We start from the raw sequence: 12,672 nt of genomic DNA on the forward strand, positions 1-12,672 counted from the left end.
ATATATTCAAAGTCCTGAATGAAAAAAAAAGATGCAGCCTAGGATACTGTCTCCAGCAAGGCTATCCTTTAGAATAGAAGGAGAGATAAAGAATTTTACAGAGAAGCAAAACTAAAAGAATTTAGCAACACTAAACCCATGCTAAAAGAAATATTGAAAGGTCTACTCTAAATAGAAAAGAAGCAGGATGCTACAGAAATGAGAATTCATGAATGTGAGAGTATTTTTTCTTTCTTCTTTTGTTTTTAAATCTTTTGTTCTCAGTAGGATGGGTTTGAGATTACATTAATATCTCTTTAGTATACACAGTTACAGTAATTGGTTAACAGACTTACAAAAAAGTGTAATCACAAGCCAAAAACTTACAAGTGAGTCACAAAAACTAAATACAATACAAAGGAAAATTACCATACCACAAAAGGAAGAAGAAAGGAACCAAGAAGAAATACCAAATCAACTGCAAAAATAAGTTCAAAATAACAATAAACTCTCATCTATCATTAATTACTGTAAATGTTAATGGTCTAAATGCTCCAGTCAAAAGACAGAGTAGCAGACTGGATAATAAAGCAAGAAACTTCAATACACTGCATATAAGAGACACATTTTAGGGAGAAGGACACATAGATTGAGAGTGAATGGACGGAAAGGGATATTCCATGCAAATGGAAATGCCAAAAAAGCAGGTGTAGCAGTACTGATTTCAGACAAAATAGACTTTAAAACAAGGGCCATAAAGAAAGATAAATAAAGACATTTTATAATGATTAAATGAGTGATACAAGATGAAGATATTACAATCATTAATATATAAGCACCCAACATGAGCACCTAAGTACATTAAACAACTACTAACAGAGATAAAGGGGGAAATTGATGGGAATACAATCATTGTCAGAAATTTTAACACCACATTAACATCACTAGACAGATCTTCCAGACAGAAAATAAATAAGGCAACAGAGAAATTAAATGATACAAGAGAATAATTGGATTTAGTGGATATTTTCAGAGCATTACAATCCTCCATAATAGAATACACATTCTTTTCAAATGTGTGTGGAACACTTTCTAGGATTGATCATGTACTTAGTCACAAAAGAAGCCTCAACAATTTTAAGAAGATAGAAATTATCTCAAGCATCTTTACTGACCACAATGCCATTGAAACTAGAAATCAACTTCAGAGAAACAAAGGAGAAAGAAAGGAAAGCATTGAGATTAAACAACATGCTATTAGAAAACAAATGGGTCGATGATGTAATCAAAGTTGAAAATAAAGAATACCTTGAGACAAATGAAAATGAAAACACAACCACACAAAACATACGGTACACAGCAAAAGCAGTACTAAGAGGAAAGTTTAGGGTAATGCAGGCCTTCCTCAAAAAAGAAGAACAATACCAAATAAACAATCTAACCCACCAGCTGAAAGAACTAGAAACAGAAGAGCAAAAACACACAAAAGTCAGCAGAAGGAAGGAAATAATAAAGATCATGGAGGAAATAAATAAAATAAAGATTAAAAAAATAGAGAAAATAATCAATCAAACCAAAAGCTAGTTTTTTGAAAGAGTAAATAAAATCGACAAACCTCTGGCCAAACTCACAAAGAAGAAGAAAGAGCACAAATTTGCAAAATAAGAAAGGAAAATGGAGAAATTACAACAAATAACATAGAAATACAGAATATCATATGAGAATATCATGAAAAACTACATGGAAAAGTGGATTACCTAGAGGAGATGGACAAGTTTCTGGAAACATACAGTCCACTAAGACTGAATCAAGAAGAAACTACCCACTTGAACAAATGGACCACTAGGAATGAAATTGAATTAACAATAAAAAACTTCCCTACAAATAAAAGTCCAGGACTGGACAGCTTCACCAGGGAGTTCTACCACACATACAAAGAAGAACTCATACCAGTCCTTCTCAAACTCTTCCAGAAGATTGAAAAGAAGGAAAAATCCCAAACTCATTCTATGAAGCCACCATTACCCTGATACCAAAACCAGGCAAAGACACCACCAAAAAAGAGAATTACAGACCAATATCACTGATGAACACAGATGAAAAAATCCTTACCAAAATACTAGTAAATAAAATCCAACAGCACATAAAAAAATAATACATCATGCTCAAGTGGGGTTCATCTCAGGGACACAAGGGTGGTTCAACATATGAAAATCAATCAATGTAATACTTCACATCAACAAGAGAAAGGACAAAAACCACATGATCATCTCAATAGATGCAGAAAACTTTTGATAAAATTCAACACCCATTTATGATAAAAATTCTCACCAAAGTGGGTATTCAGGGAACATATCTCAACATCATAAAAGCTATAGATGACAAACCTACAGCCAGCATAGCACTCAACGGTGAAAACCTCAAAAGATTCCCACTAAAATCTGGGACAAGTCAAAGATGCCCACTATCACCACTCTTATTCAACATAGACTTGGAAGTCCTGGCCACAGCATTCAGGCAAGTAACAGAAGTAAAAGGGGTCTAAATTGGAAAAGAAGAGGTAAAAGTGTCACTATATGCAGATGACATGACAATATATATAGAAAACCATAAAAGGTCCACACAAAAACTACCAGAGCTGATCGAAGAATATAGCAAAGTAGCAGGTTACAAGATTAATGTTCAAAAATCAGTTGCATTTCTTTACACAAATGATGAATCAACAGAAAAATAAAGTAAAGGAACAATCCCCTTTAAAATAGCACCCAAAGTAATAAAATATCTAGGAATAAATCTAACCACAGACGTGACAGAATTATACACAGAAAACTATAAAGCATTGGTGAAGGAAATTAAAGAAGACTTTAAAAAATGGAAAGGTATCCCATGCTCTTTGATTGCAAGAAGCAATATTGTTAAAATGGTCACACTGCCCAAGGCAATCTACAGATTTAATGCAATCCCTACCAAATTAACCTGGACATATTCCATAGAACTAGAACAAATCACAATAAAATTTATATGGAACCATCAAAGACATAGAATTTCCAGGGCATTACTGAAGAAAAAAAGAAAGAGGCTGGAAGAGTAACTCTCCCAGACTTGAGACAATACTATAGACTTACAGTCGTCAAGACAGCATGGTATTAGTACAAAAACAGACATATAGCCAAATGGAACAGAATAGAGAGCCCAGAAATGAACCCAAATATTAAGGTCAACTAATATTCAACAAAGGAGGCAAGAATATACAATGGAATAAAGACAGTCTCTTCAGCAAGATAAACATAAGACAAGATACAATAAAATTCCTAGGAGAAAATACAGGCAAAATATCTGACATACATCTCAGAAATCTTCCCCTAGGTCAGTCTACCCAAGCAATAGAAATAAAAGCAAGAATAAACAAATGGGACCTAATGAAACTTACAAGCTTCTGCACAGCAAAGGACACTTTAAGTAAAACAAAAAGACAACCTACAGAATGGGAGAACATTTTTGCAAATGAAACTAACAAAGGCTTGATCTCCAGAATATATAAGAAGCTCATATGACTTACAGAGAAACAACCAAATAACCCAATCCAAACATGGGCAGAAGACCAAAACAAGCAATTCTCCAAGGAAGATATACAAATGATCAATGGGCACATGAAAAATGCTCAATATCACTAATTATCAGAGAAATGCAAATCAAAAGTACAATGAGGTATCACCTCAAACCAGTCAGAATGGCCATCATTCAAAAATCCACAAATGACATATGCTAGAGAGGCTGTGGACAAAGGGAAACCTCCGACACTTCTGGTGGGAATGCAGTTTGGTGCAGCCACTGTGGAATAGGTATTGAGTTTCCTCAAAAGACTAGGAATAGAATTGCCATATGACACAGGAATCCCACTCCTGTGCATATATCCTGAAGGAACCCTACTTCAGGATGACAGCTGCACCCCAATATACATAGCAGCACTATTTACAATAGCCAAGACATGGAGATAGCCTAAACGTCCATCAACGGATGACTGGCTAAAGAAGTGGTATATTTATACAATGGAAAACTACTCGGCTATAAAAACTGACAATATAGGGCCATTTGCAGCAACGTGGATGCTCCTGGAGAATGTCATTCTAAGTTAAGTAAGCACCGTAACAAGGAATAAAGAGAAGTTACCTCTAAGTACAGTTATTTTGATTAAAATTTACATACAGAAAGCAAGTCACCCCCACTACTGCTGCCAGGAGGAGCATCTGAATGTAATAGCCCAGCCCAAGCAAAGTAGATTCCGACCTTCTCTCCGTAGAATTTCCTGCAGAAAGTCAGAAGGTAGTTTCAGAAGAAACACATATTCACTCTGTAGCTTCATCCTCATGTTAATTTCTTTTTTCTTTGTTTTTTGGTGGGGCATAATTAGGTTTATTTATTTGTTTTTTAAATGGAGGCATTGGGGATTGAACCCAGTACCTCATGCATGCTAGGCATTCACTCTACCACTGAGTTATACCCTCCTTCCATCATACTAATTTCTGATTCTAAATCAAGGGGGCTTTAAGTTTAAACCTCTGACTCAATTCACACTTAAAACATATGCGTTTTCACAGCAGCCCCCAAATTCTACCGTGAAATAAGAAGTATTTTACGTATCATAGAAATACAGATCACTGGTTCACCTGCTGAAGAGAGATAAATGAGAACAGAGCAAAGGAGGGGACGAGGCCGACTCCGGAGCAGATGCAGGGGATCATCACCACTCACTGGACAGTCTGGCACATTCAACAAATCCCACCAAAGATCATTCTTAACAGGCTTGACACAAGTGGACTTCAACTACTGGCTCAGTCATCTGCGTCTGCCTTATCTCGGGAACTTCCCTGGAGCAAATGCAACGTAAACCACAGATAATAAGGAAATGGCTGATAATGATAACAACTGGGAGTGCAATGTCTCTCTGACAAAATATTTATAAAACTCATGTGGGAATGGGAGAGGGCAGGAGGGATGTGGCTGAGTAAGGAACTGCCCTGTATTCTTTGTATCTAGCACGTCGGCTGTTCCTAGGTTTCAAAAACCCTTCAATGTTACTCAGTTAATCTGGAGTAGACGGAAAAGGCCAGGGAGGCAAGATTAGAAGAAAGGAGGCAGGGCACGAAGCGGTGCCAGGCTGGTCCTGAAAGGGAGACAGACACAGACAGGCAGACACAGAGGGCTTAGGGATGAGGCGGAACAATGAGGCGGCGGCTCAGGTGTGTTTGCTGCTGCTGATACTTCCCTCAGCTGGAGCTCTGCTGATGCGGCAGTGCTGGGTAAAACCTGTGACTTTCCTCAGCTCTGAGTTTTCTCGGAAGCTTCCGGCTCAGTCTGGAGCTGAGATGAGCTCCGAGGGCCTAGCCTAGGGGGGACTCAGCTCTGAGAACAGCCTGGAGTCCTGAGAAACTTCACGCAGGAACCCCTAGGGCTGGACCAGCGCTCACAGGCTGCTGTGAGACCAGCTCCATCGTCAGAGACCTGGGCGTGGACCATTCCATGGGGAAAATGGCTGAGCCCGATGCCAAATCAGATAGGAGGGACAAAGTGTGTTCATTCTCTTGTGACTGGTCTTTGTGGCCTGGCTCACAGATGGCAGGCTCAGGATGGTGTCTGGCAGAGAAAACCCTGGCAATGGGTTTGAGATGTCTTGGACTCTTTCTTGTTAAGCTTTTTGTAATACATTCTTATCAACTATCCATCCTGAAAATGCCACATTCAAAACTGAAAGAATGTTAGAAGTTGCTTGCTCCAACTGGCCAATGGTAAACACACCCTGCTACAGTTAGAGAGCTGGTCAGGCAGCCTCTGCCTGCATATTTACAATGACGGAGTGTTCATTACTTCCAAAGGTTACATGTCGGCAAGAATGTCAGAAAGAATTTTTGAACCTTAAACAGATGTCTGCCCCCTAGTCCTTGCTGAAAGGCTAGAAATAATGAGGATCCCTTCAAATGTAGTTTTGTCTGATTGTTATCTCTCTCTGTCAGAAACACCCCAATTCTTAACATCAATTTTTCAAAATTCAGCTTTGATTTCTTTTTATCAAACTTATACCATACATTCATTAAAGAGTCAAACAGTTCTCGAACACCGATTGTAAAAAGGAGCAGTTCCCAACAACCACCCCATTTCCTGGTCAGAAGCAACAATGTTCAGCTCCTACTGCTGACTCTTGGAATAAAAACTCCCTATTTCTGACTAATATCCTTGTAACACAGCCTACTGACTTTTTCAGCTTTATGTATCACCTATTTAACTTTCTATTTTGGAAAATGAATATTAAGCTCTCTTTCAAACCACATCTCCTCTACACACCCAAACCTTCATTCTTCCAACCTTTTGATACAAATACATTATAATTTTGATCAGCTCAGTATCCTTGCTTTACATTATTAGGACTCTGTACAGACTGTTCACAGCTGTAGCAAGTTGTCTGCTAGGCTTACTTTCTTATTCCCTACTTTGTTTTTCCTGGAGTTAATAATTGTCTTGGTGGTTCATAGCTTAGATTTCTCTGCGCTTAACAATTCAACCCCATACATTCTCCTAATGAATAACTTTCTCAATACTTTCCAATTCATTGTCTACAAATTTCATCTCCTTGAATAAATCTCTTCAGATCTCCTTCAACCTGGATTAACGACATGCTAGTCTTGTCAGAGAGCTCAAGGGGCCACTAGTGGGAAGCAACAAGGGAATACATGGACCAGGAGAAGGGAACAGATCAACATAATTTCCTTCACAAAACATACTTAAAATAGTGGGAAAATTGTTTTCTTTACAAACACAAACACACACACCAACCCCAAAATCCCATAAAGAATGATTAAATAGCCATCAAACCCATTGCCCTGCCATCAAATTCTGTATAACATAAAACAAAAATAACAGAAGGAATATATCATATAAATATGAATCTCAAGGGGGATGGGGTACACTCAGTGGCAGAGTGTGTGCTCAGCAAGCATAAGGTCCTAGATTCAATCTTCAGTACCTCTATTAGAAAAAAAACATTAGAAACAATAGAAAAATGTATCAACTTTAAATATTTACAAATATATAAACTTCCTCTTTTAAAACTGTTCTACAGGATAATCCGGGTTAATGAGAAAGTGCCTCTTCATGACTGTGATCCTGCTGATAATTGTGGGAGGAAATTAGAGTATGACCACATGAAATAAAATCCCTTATGAAATAATGATCCCGGGTGACAATCATTATTGGCTGCTGTCATCACAAAAAAGAGAGTCAACTGGTCATTATGTACCTTATGACAGGAGTACAAAACTTCATATAACAAATATTCTTGCACAAATTTGAACCTCGTTCAGATCAAGCTTTTAGGGGAGGATCAAATCACTTAGCTAAAGCCAATACATAGGATGGAGAAATAAGTCTAACCACAGGGGAGAATGAAATCAACCAAACAGGAAATAGAGAAATCCCTCAGCAATTTCAAGGAAAATGAGAAACAGGAAAATTATAGATTAGAACCCACTTGAGAGATATGCTAGCTGCAATGTGTGAACTTAGTCTGGATCCTGATTTCAACCCCAAAACTGCTTAAAAGTGTATTTTTGTGACAATCAGGGAAATATTTTGTAACCCTAAAAAAAATGAATATTCCAATTGTATTTGAAAGAGACCTTGTCATTTCACTAATGAAAGGTTAAGCTACGTAGGATTGCCTTCAAAATGATCCCGAAGTGGGGGAGGGGAAGAGGTGGAGATGAAAGTTGCAACAACAGTGACTCTGAGTTGATAATTCTGGAGATGGGTGACTGATACAGACAGGCTGGCTGTGCTGTTCTCTCTACTTCTGTACATGTTTGAATCTTTCCATAAAATGTGAAACAAACAAAAAGACTTCAGTGATTTAAAACCCTCACTTGGAAGGTTAAGAGGTTTGCCCAAGTAGGTGGGCATCTGAATGGGGCACTGAGATTAGGAAGATCAGGCACCTGGCTCCAGGCCGACCTGGGGCTACCTTGACCCTTCTCTTCTCCTCACCATCCACAGCCAGCCCATAACTGCATCCTGTCAGCTCCACTCCCCAAACGCATTCTCCCTGGCTCCCACCATCTCTCATCTGGCCCACTCCAAGAGCCTCCGACCAGGCCTCCCTGCTTCCTGGGTCCCTGCAATTCATTCTCCACATTATCTTTGCAAATTGTGAGAGAAAATTACTTTAGTGCTTAAACTATCATGACTGCTTCTCACTGCACTTAGAGTCTACACTACTTTCCGTGCTCCTGATGCCCTTCTAAACCTCGCGTCTCATCACTCTCACCAGCGTTGGCTCCAGTATCTCCTCAAACCTGCTGAGCACATTTGTGCCTCGGGGCAATGGACAAGCTGCCTCTATTCCTGGGGTGACTTATCCCAGATCCTCAAAGACCAGCCTCCTTATCACCATCTCAGCTCACATGTAACCTTCTCAAAGATAGCTTTCTTGACTCCATTTCCCCCAAGTCTCCCATCTCAACACTGTATTATTTCCTTCATTTCAATCTGAAATTGTTTCCTTATTAGCCCGATTATTTTTGTTTGCTCAGTTGTCCTTGGCCTCCCTCCTCCCAGCAGCCTTGCACAAACAGCATAAGCTCCCGGGGAGCAGCCGGCGCTGATGCTCTGAGAATACACATGCTGAGCGCGACATTACAGTCACGTGGTGTAGTGAAACGGTGTCGAACAGCAGATAGAGCTAAGCAGTGAGAATACTTCTCTTATTTTATAATTTAAGTGAAACCTAACATTTACTCCTGTTTAATGAAGAATTTGGTAGGTCTTTGTTCCCAGTTCCTGGACGGCAACCCCTAAAGCCTTGAAATTTCCCAAGATAGGAGTGTCTTTACTATTCATGGTGGACCCTTGGATGGCTTGTGTTCATGAGATAACTCAGGATGGGGACTGGCCAGCCAGAGACACCAACCATGTGATTAGAGGAGTGGGGCTTTGAGCTTTGTGACAAGTGACTGACCATCAGGAGAGGTAGGGGCTCAAATGTTAGGGCTTTGACTTACAGTTAGTGTTTGGGGTAGCCATGTCAGTAGTGACCCAACAAATCATGTCTTTGTAATAAAGTCTCCAGTAAAAACTTGGGGCAACAAAGCTCAGAGCTCCTGTGAGCTTCCTGGTTGGTAACACTCTTGGAGGACTGTCACACTCAGAAGCCATGAGGGCAACCCTGAGCCCTTCCCACTGGAGTGCTCTCCACAACAGCTCACCTGATGAGATCTAAGGGCTGCTTCTTGTCTATGCTTCGAGGAGGAGCACATTCCCTGTACAGAAGGCCCTGTTCGCTGGGGCAGCTGAGGTCCTCTGATGGAGGCTGAAGTTGCACTGGGAAGCAGAAGCAAACAGGTGAGCGTCACTGTCACCACGTGTTCACATGTTCTGCTAATAAAATGTGGTGCTAACACTTTGTGGTCATTTGTAAATAAGGGGCCCTCCTTTGCCAGAAGGGATGGAGGTACCATATAGTTTTTCATAATTCTCACCGAGGATTAATACTAACCCCTTGAGGGTCATTTGCAAACGTGGCTGGAAAGGAACAATTGGATGTTACAGTCCTGGGACCACCGTGGGTACCTGGTGAGGGCCTTGCAGATGCTTAATGTCCTACAACCGGGCCAGTCTTCCACAGCAAAAAAAACTACGCCACCCAAGTGCCCAAACTGCTTCAGTGGAGGCAGCAGCCCCCTCCTTGGACACCCAGAGGAACCTGGACTCTGGCTGTTTAGGGGCAGGGTCAATTCTAAAACCCAGGCTTTTTTGTCCCCACAATTCGGTAGTTATTCGGTGACAGCACATGGAATATAAACAATAAAGAAACTTGACATGATGTTATATATTTAGCTTACTCAAGAAAAAAAATTTAAATCCAGTCATTCTCCTTCCCACCTGACCTACTTTCCTTTCTCCTGTACTAGAACCAGATTATTACCCACCCAGCCTTAGCATGGGTCCTGACTCCACTTACCTCCCTCCCAAACACCACATGAGATGATTCCTCAGCCTGGATGTGGAACCAGCAATTACAACAGGCTTTAGTGGAAAAGAAATGGTTGTGTGCAGATGCCAACTAAACACTGTAGAATCCTGGTGTCCCACATTAGTAATCATGACAGCTGTTTGCAAGTGTCCCCAAAGTTCATTTCAGACTCTCACTGCTAATTTTGCTGGGATATAAATATGAAACATGTGGACTGCTGGGCTGGACTGCTATGCTGAGTCTCTGATCCAGGAAGCTCAGTGTCTGCTCCCTGCAACCAGCTCCCTGTTCTGTTCATGCATGTGCATCAAGCAGCTGTTTAGTGTCCATTTTAGTATCTTAGACAGTGCATTTCAGTATGGTCTTCATCCACAAATACGTGTACCACACAGTAGTAATGATCAATCTCAGTCTTTGCTTTCTTTTGTCTTAGAGAGTCAGATAAACGGATAGCAAGGTAACAAAGTCATAGAGCGCTATAATATAGTATTTCCTTTATTTCAATGACAGGATTTATTTAAAGAGCTTAGATATAACATCTTTGCATTTATGGCATCATTTAGCGTCTGAAGCTCTTACATTTTACAAACTTCATTTCATGCGAGATGTTGTCAGTTAGAGAAGTGCTTCTGAATTTGAGGGGTTGCTGTCATCTCAGATGGAGTCCCTAAAAAATGTCAAAACTCTGCAGTATTGTCATCATGACAAGAACTCAGATAGATGAAATTTGGAAAGCCCTGTGATTTACTAGTGCACAGACAGAAAATGGTATTTCAGAGGGAAAAAGCCTGAATTACAGAAAATGATAAATGAAATGGTCTAACATGCATTTCCCTTACAAAGAACTAATACTTCTTTGGTTGATAATAACATCTGTCAGTAATTATGAAAAGAGCTGGCAAATGCATAGTACTTACTATTAGCCAGGGCTGTTCTAAAATTCAAGCAGATTCATTAATCCCCATAGCATCTCTACGAGGTGGGTACTATTATTATCCCCATTTTATTGATGAGGAACTTGATAAACACAGAGGCTAAATGACTTTTACAAGGTAGACAGCGAGAAACCAGCAAAAGTGTTCCAGCCTGAGTCTATGCTCTTGGCCACTTCTACCTTTTTTTTTTTTTTTTTTGGTGGCAGGGAGATAATAAGGTAATTCTGGTGGGGGGTGGGGAGGTAATTAGGGTTATTTGTCTATTTTAGAGGAGGTGTTGGGGGCTGAACCCAGGACTTTATGCGTGCTAAGCATGCGCCCCATCACTTGAGCTGTACCCTCACCTCTCGAGTCTATGCTCTTAGCTGCTAATCCACACTGCCCCACATGGTAACTCTGGGGGAACTACAGTTCATTCATTCACCCACTTGTTAAACTCAGCCTTCCTGGTGCCTGGGATTCAGCAGTGAACAAGACAACATGGTTCCTGCCCTAAATGTGCTTGTCGACTCCTGACATATTATCTTCATTTTACCCAGGAAGTAACAAGGTCAAGAAGACTCACCTTTTCCTGTTAACACCGGAGGATACATGAAGTGCTTTATTTCATTTCTGCCATTTGACTTACACCATGGGAAGGGAAAGCTGCCTTGCAGATCCCGGAGCTCACAAGCCAGTTAATCCTGAATTTTTTTTTAAAACTGTCCCTTACTTGATACTTGATCTGAGAAAGGATGAAGTAAACCTAAATAGATTCTAAGAAAGCGTGTGGTTTATACAGGGTAAATAACCAGCCACTGTTTACTATCCTAACAGGAATCTGTAGGCATATTTCTTTTCTTTCTCTTTTTTCATTTTTATGGGCAGCTTTTAAAAACCAAACCAAACCAACAAAACCAAATCACTTATAATTCAACAGCAGGTTCTAAATCACCCCCAAGACAGCAGCTAAACTCGGTTTAGACTTACAGTGAGGCTCCTGGTGGTTGGATTGATGAATGTATCTCTATCCTGAATATAAAAGTCGTTCACGCAGCTCTTCTCAAATAGGGCAATGAAAAACTCTTGTTCCGGTTGTTGATACTTTCATCCACTTGGAGGACTTTCATAAAACAGCTGAAGGTATCAAAGGCTGAGGACACGGTTTTCAGATGATTGGGATTCAGAGGCAATTTTATGTACAGTATCTCAGCGTATGTACAGAGCACCTCTCACAGGGTGTGTACATTTGCAAATACAAGCTTGTCACCCAAAACCTATATTGGGAGAATGAAAACACAAACCAGGAAACTATTTTCACATTTTTAGTACACAGATTTTTCTTACATTGCTGGTAGTTAAAGCACTTGTGCAAACACACACAGATATGACACTGGTAAAAGTGAAGATATAATGAAAATAGATTTGCAAACCATCATACATTTTTGCCTTAAAGTTAATTTCTTTGTTGAAATTACTGAAAAGTTATTTAAAATCCTTACAATTCATTCATAAAATAACCAATGTTTTAGATGAAGAAAAGTAAACTTGTTAACTTTTAGTCCAAATTAGTAACTAAAAATAGAAACACGAAAAAATTCTTTGCAGGGGCATTGTAATGACAATTTTTTAAATTTCTTAAACCTAGGACTATTTACATATCTGTTCAATATAATGTTAAACAGCCATTAAAAGGGATTTAAAAGAATTATATTAATTAATATAGAATATATAATAAAAGGAAAAAGAAAAAAATGTGAA

General features: G+C 39.6%; 1 long non-coding RNA gene across 1 annotated transcript; it reads right to left on the reverse strand.

Moving 5' to 3' along the window:
* Positions 1–4,212: 4,212 nt before the first annotated feature.
* On the reverse strand, positions 4,213–12,132 carry LOC141575447 (uncharacterized). The gene is made up of 3 exons (XR_012503035.1): positions 11,902–12,132; positions 9,231–9,345; positions 4,213–4,285 (listed from the first exon to the last, which is right to left on the reverse strand). It is a non-coding gene; the product is annotated as an uncharacterized LOC141575447 (long non-coding RNA).
* Between the last annotated feature and the right edge of the window lie 540 nt (positions 12,133–12,672).

Source organism: Camelus bactrianus, chromosome 3, assembly GCF_048773025.1.
Source record: "Camelus bactrianus isolate YW-2024 breed Bactrian camel chromosome 3, ASM4877302v1, whole genome shotgun sequence".
NCBI classification, from domain to species: Eukaryota; Metazoa; Chordata; class Mammalia; order Artiodactyla; family Camelidae; genus Camelus; species Camelus bactrianus.